Raw genomic sequence first — 6674 nt, forward strand, 5'->3', positions numbered from 1 at the left:
CAATAAGGACAATTCTTGCATATTTGAATTACCAAAGGTTTTAATGAGCTATTCTACCGAATAAGATGTTTTGAATTCTCAAGCTATATACTATGACTATTTTGAAGTATTAAACTATTCCATGATATTGACTTAGCATCGAATGGGTCATTGATGTGGGATTCGGTAAGGGAATCGTAGTAGCAACCCTTTGTCTTATTAACTATGTGCCAACATAGGAGCCCTTGTAGTCTTAGGAAAATGGATCCAAAAATATCCCTTAAAGTTAAAGAAATAAATGAAGTTGACGGAGTTCTACCCGGCAAGTAGTCTCCCCGGCCAATGTAGGGGGTTATGTTGAAGTCCATGTAATAGATCGCATGGTCTTAAATGTCGGTTATGGTCATCTTTCCACAAAATAAATGTTTTAAAGAATATCTATATGATTGATTATGCATGCATTGCATTATGTTTCATATTACATAAATATTTTAATATTTCTTCAATGTTCATGCATGCTTACATAATTAGTACATTCAAAGTACTAACACATACTCTTTTGCCTAAATGATATCAATGTGTAGTGACCAGTGCTCCTCCTCATTCTCCGCCACATGGCTAGTTGAGATTTTATTTAAAGACTACTTTTGGTGAGTTCCCATGTTTCAAGAATAATACTCATTTATCTTTCTAGCTCACGATATATTGAGATCTTTAGACACTTACTACGACATTTCTTTCTATTATTATTGAGGGTGACCTAGGGAGTTCTCTTATCCCCATTAAATCTAAAAGTTAGAGGTATTGTTGGACATTATAAGTTGAAGATTTACCATTATGATTTCCGCTTGTTTATTTATTGTCATTACCTAAAAAGACTAAATGAATTCTAAGAGGATTGTTTGAGGTACTTTCGATCTCCTCAAGCGTCATGTCACATCTAGGCCCTAGGCTTGGGTTGTGATAAGTTCCCTTGGAGACTAGAAATGGCCTTCGAGTATCGGCCATATTTAGGGTACCCTCTCGAGGCATGACAAACATGGTATCAGAGCATAGAGTTCAAGAGTTTTAGGGAGTCTATAAAGTCGTGTCTAATAGAGTCTGACATATGGGTGTGTTGTGCACCATACTTAAAATCAGGAGGCTATAGGACATTAGGAAATTGTTTCACTTCTTCACACTCTGAGTTCATGCTAAATAGTTTAATTCTAAAAACTCCTTCCTAATTCGTGCGATACGCATTTGTAGATATTGACTCAAAAATAACCCTGTAGCCAGAGGAAGGATAAGAGCACCGACATTTTGCAGACTTATATGCCTCAATATGGAGTGAGAACTAGGGGCTAAACTACAAGGTCTACTAAGGCACTCCAAGAGCCTACTACTCAACCAGCTCCTACTTCAGAAGCGGAATTTAAAGGTGCTATCACCATGCTCACTCAATTGATAGCTGGCCAGAGGGGTAGCTAGAGTTCACCGGCTCCTATCTCTAGCTCTCAAGAGCCATAAGCTTTGGTGAGTTTTCAAGACTTCTTGAGGATGAACCCACCAGTTTTTTTGGGTTCTAAGGCTGAGGAAGACCCCCAAAATTTTATCGATGAAATGTGGAAAATATTGAAAGCAATGCATGCCACTGAGATTGAGGGAGTTGATTTGGTTTCCTATCTTCTCAAGAATGTCGCTAATGTCTGGTATAACCAGTGGAAAGAAGGTAGAGGTAAGGAAACTGAGCCTTCTATTTAGAATGAGTTCGAGGGAGCATTCCTTGATCACTTCTTTCCTAGAGAATTAAGGGAAGTCAAAGTAGAAGAGTTCGTGAATTTGAAGCAAGAGGGCTTGATAGTGAAGGAGTACAGTCTTAAATTTATCCAGCTGTCTAGATATTCTACGGAGAGGCTCCCATATATGCTGTCTAAGATGAGAAAGTTTGTCTCTGAATTGAGAAGACATGTGAAGAAGGAGTTCAAAGCATCATTGCTGATTTTTGACATGGATATTTCAAGGTTGATGGTGTATGCTCAAGATGTAGAGGATGATAAGAGGAAACACAAGGAAGAACACATGAGCAAGAAGGCAAAATTAGCTAGGCATGAGAATGAGCAGAGGCAGAGTAAGGGTGTTATGCCGGAAAACGATGGTCTAAAATTAATTTCAACTTTTTAGAGAAAAAATCAATTTTAGAAAACAGAGTAGCCACTTAATTTTTAAGCAAAATAAAGAAACCTTAATTTTAAAGACCCTAACAAATTTAAGCCTTTAAATTAGAGAAAATAGGTAAGCGTTCAAATATCCACTTTTAAAAAGTATTAGCATTCAAAATGTCCGCTAACACGCGGTTATCCGATGATTTGAAAATTATTTGACTAACTTTTGAAAATATTAATTTCAAAGGAAATAAAGACATTAAAACTATTTTTTTTGAAAAAATGATCAAGCTTATACAATGGAAATAATATGAAAAGAAGGTAAAGTTTATGAAAATGGCTAAATAAAGGTAGAAAATCATTTTAAAAAGTAAATTAACATGAAATGATTTATCTTTATGGGAATCTAATTAAGTTGAATTAAACTACGATTAATATCTAAGCAATCATAAACAACATAAGTAAATCAATTATTACAAACCGAATTAATAAAAATAAATAATAAATAACATATGAAAATATGATATGACACTTAGTTTCTATATGTCTGGACTAAGTTGTTGAGACACTTGCATTTTGGGCTTTTGGCCCAATTCTGTTGTATATCACAATTATATATACAGTGTATATCACACTATATATACAGTGTATACAATATTATTTTGATATATCAAAATGGATACACATTGTATACCACATGTTTGTTTCCTATATCTGATGTATATCACTATATATCAGAATATATATACACTGTATATCAGTATATACAATATTATTTATTTGCATATCGGACTGTATATATACTGTATATCAGCATATACAACACAGTTTTCCACCTGTATTCCATGTATACAGTCCAATATCAATATTCAAACAATGTATATTAGCTTTCTTTCCATGTATCAACTTTTTAGCAATCGAGCAAAGATGATGGGAGACTCAAAACTCAACGATATTCAAGGATGGAGTCCAAAGATGGAATCGAATTGACATCACATGTACTAAAATAAAATTATATAAGCATCTACTTATTTTAAACTAAATCAAGAAATATATCATGATATTTTAAGGTATCAAATTGATGGGTATCCTAGAGGTGACTAATAATATATTTATATGTAGACAAAGAAAAAGAAAGAAAAGAAGAAATATATTCAAGTAACTAAAGGACTTGAAATTAATATATATATATATATATATATATATATATATATATATATATATATATATACGCTATACAACAACAACAATAACAACCCAGTGAAATCCCACAACGTGGGGTCTGGGGAGGGTAGAGTGTACGCAGACCTTACTCCTACCAAGGTAGGACGGCTGTTTCCGAGAGACCCTCGGCTCAAAAAAAGGCATAAAAGGGGGTCAGATAAGGTTAAGAAATTCAAAACGCTATAGGAAAATAAATAACGAAGGCATCACAAATAAAATAGAGTAATCAAAAGTACTGAAAGCAATAAATAGTAACAAAAATAGTGGAAATGAGAGTACAAGGAATTGTAATGTGCTAGTGTGCCTATGAATAGGGAAGAATAACGAGACTATGTACTAGCCTTCTACTCTAATGTGGGTCCTCCACAGCCTCCTATCTAAGGTCATGTCCTCGGTAAGCTGTAACTGAGCCATGTCCTGTCTAATCACCTCTCCCCAATACTTCTTTGGCCTACCCCTACCTCTTCTGTAACCATCCATGGCCAACCTCTCACACCTCCTCACTGGGTCATCTATGTCTCTCCTCTTCACATGCCCAAACCATCTTAGTCGCATTTCCCGCATCTTGTCTTCCACCGAGGCCACTCCTACCTTGTCCCGAATAGCCTCATTTCTAATCCTGTCGCTCCTGGTGTGACCACACATCCATCTCAACATTCTCATCTCGGCAACTTTCATCTTTTGAATATGAGAGATCTTAACTGGCCAACACTCTGCCCCATACAACATAGCTGGTCTAACCACCACTTTATAGAACTTGCCCTTAAGTTGTGGTGGCACCTTCTTGTCGCATAGCACTCCGGAAGCGAGCCTCCATTTCATCCACGCTGCCCCAATACGATGTGTGACATCATCGTCAATCTCCCCGCTGCCTTGCATGATAGACCCAAGATACTTAAAACTACTTCTCTTTTGAATGGCTTGGGCACCAAGCTTAACTTCCACGTCAACCTCCTGAGGTGTCTCACTAAACTTGCACTCTAAGTACTCTGTCTTGGTCATACTCAGCTTAAACCCTTTAGACTCCAAGGTATGTCTCCAATCCTCCAGCTTATCATTAACTCCACTACGAGTCTCATCAATCAGGACTATGTCATCCGCGAAAAGCATACACCATGGCACCTCACCTTGAATTTGTCGCGTTAATGCATCCATTACCAAGGCAAATAAAAATGGACTTAGAGCCAATCCTTGATGCAACCCCATCCCAATTGGGAAATGCTCTGAGTCCCCTCCTACTGTCCTTACCCTGGTTTTGGCTCCCTCATACATGTCCTTGATTACCCTAATGTATGTCACAGGTACATCTTTAGCCTCCAAACATTTCCATAGTATCTCTCTTGGAACTTTATCATAGGCCTTTTCTAAGTCGATGAATACCATATGCAAGTCCCTCTTCATCTCCCTATATTGCTCCACCAGTCTCCTCATAAGATGGATGGCTTCTGTAGTTGAGCGTCCCGGCATAAATCCGAACTGGTTCTCTGAAATAGACACGCCTCTCCTCACCCTCATCTCCACCACTCTTTCCCACACTTTCATAGTGTGGCTTAGTAACTTGATACCTCTATAGTTGTTGCAACTCTGGATATCCCCTTTGTTTTTGTATAGAGGGATCATTACGCTCGACCTCCATTCTTCGGGCATCGTTGCCGTTTTGAAGATGATATTAAATAACCTAGTCAGCCACTCCAAACCTACCAAGCTGGCGCTCTTCCAAAATTCCCCAGGAATCTCGTCAGGTCCGATTGCTCTTCCCCAGCGCATCCTACAAACAGCACCCTTAACCTCTTCAACCTTAATACTCCTGCAATATCCAAAATTGCGACGCCTCTCTGTATGTTCCAAATATCCCAACACAAAGTCTCTGTCCCCTACGTCATTCAAGAGTTTATGGAAGTATGACTGCCACCTCTGTTTAATGAGAGTCTCTTCTACCAATACTTTTCCCTGCTCATCCTTAATGCACTTCACTTGATCTACATCGCGTTCCCTTCTCTCCCGCGCCCTGGCTAGCTTGAACAATTTCCTATCCCCACCTTTTTCTTCTAGTTCAGCATAAAGGCGTTCAAAAGCTATCGTTTTTGCCGTCGAAACAGCCGACTTCGCCTCCTTCTTCGCTATCTTATAAAGTTCCTTATTCGTCCACTTCTCCACCTCATCTGTGCTTTCTATCAACTTTGCGTACGCCATTTTCTTTGCTTCCACCTTCCCTTGCACTTCTACATTCCACCACCAGTCCCCTTGATGTCGACTACGACTACCTGTCGAGACTCCCAATACTTCCCTTGCTACAACCCTAATACAACTAGTCGTCCTATCCCACATACTGTTCGCATCCCCACTACTATTCCAGGCCCCCATGTCCTTCAATTTCTCTCCCATCTCCAGGGCACTAGCCGTGGTCAAACTCCCCCATCTGATCCTAGGTCGATCATTCCCGACCCTCTTCTTTCTCATCATCTTGATCCCTAACTCCATTACCAAGAGCTTATGTCGGGTTGTAAGGTTGTCTATCGGAATGACCTTGCAGTCTTTGCACAGACCTTTATCATCCTTCCTAAGGAGTAAAAAGTCTATCTGAGTCTTAGCCACCAAACTACTGAAGGTTACCAAGTGGTCCTCCTTTTTTGGGAAATTCGAATTAACTATCACCAACCCAAAAGCTCTTGCGAACTCCAAAAGTGAAACTCCTCCTCCATTTCTGTCCCCGAAGCCAAAGCCTCCATGCACATCGTCATACCCTCCCGAAATAGACCCGATGTGCCCATTGAAGTCCCCTCCCACGAAAAGCTTCTCAGTAGGCGGTATGCTTCCCACTAACTCGTCCAAATCCTCCCAAAAGCGCCTCTTCTCCTCCTCTGCTAAGCCCGCTTGCGGCGCATAAGCACTAATAATGTTCAAAGTGGTCCCTTCAACGACCACCTTAATCGACATCATCCTATCAGTGATTCTCCTAACCTCCACCACCTGATCCCTTAGATCACTGTCTACTAAAATGCCTACCTCATTCCTATACTTTGATCTACCAGAGAACCAAAGCTTATACCCGTCTACCTCCTTAGCTTTAGTATCGGAAACACTGTTCATGCACCGGAAACACTGTTCACTCGCTGGAAATACCGAAATACCTGTGCAAAAACTGCCCGAAAATCTACTGGTGGAGGATTTTCGATCGCAGTCAAAGAGAAAAAAAAAGAAAAGAAAAAAAAACACAAAGAAGAAGGAAAGAAGAGATGAAGAGAGAGAACAGAAGGGGGAGAGATCTGGCCGGAAATAGTCTTCGCCGGTGGCCGCTTGGGGAGGTGTTGGCCTGGGTGTAGGTGG

This window comes from Solanum dulcamara, chromosome 11, assembly GCF_947179165.1.
Source record: "Solanum dulcamara chromosome 11, daSolDulc1.2, whole genome shotgun sequence".
NCBI lineage: Eukaryota > Viridiplantae > Streptophyta > Magnoliopsida > Solanales > Solanaceae > Solanum > Solanum dulcamara.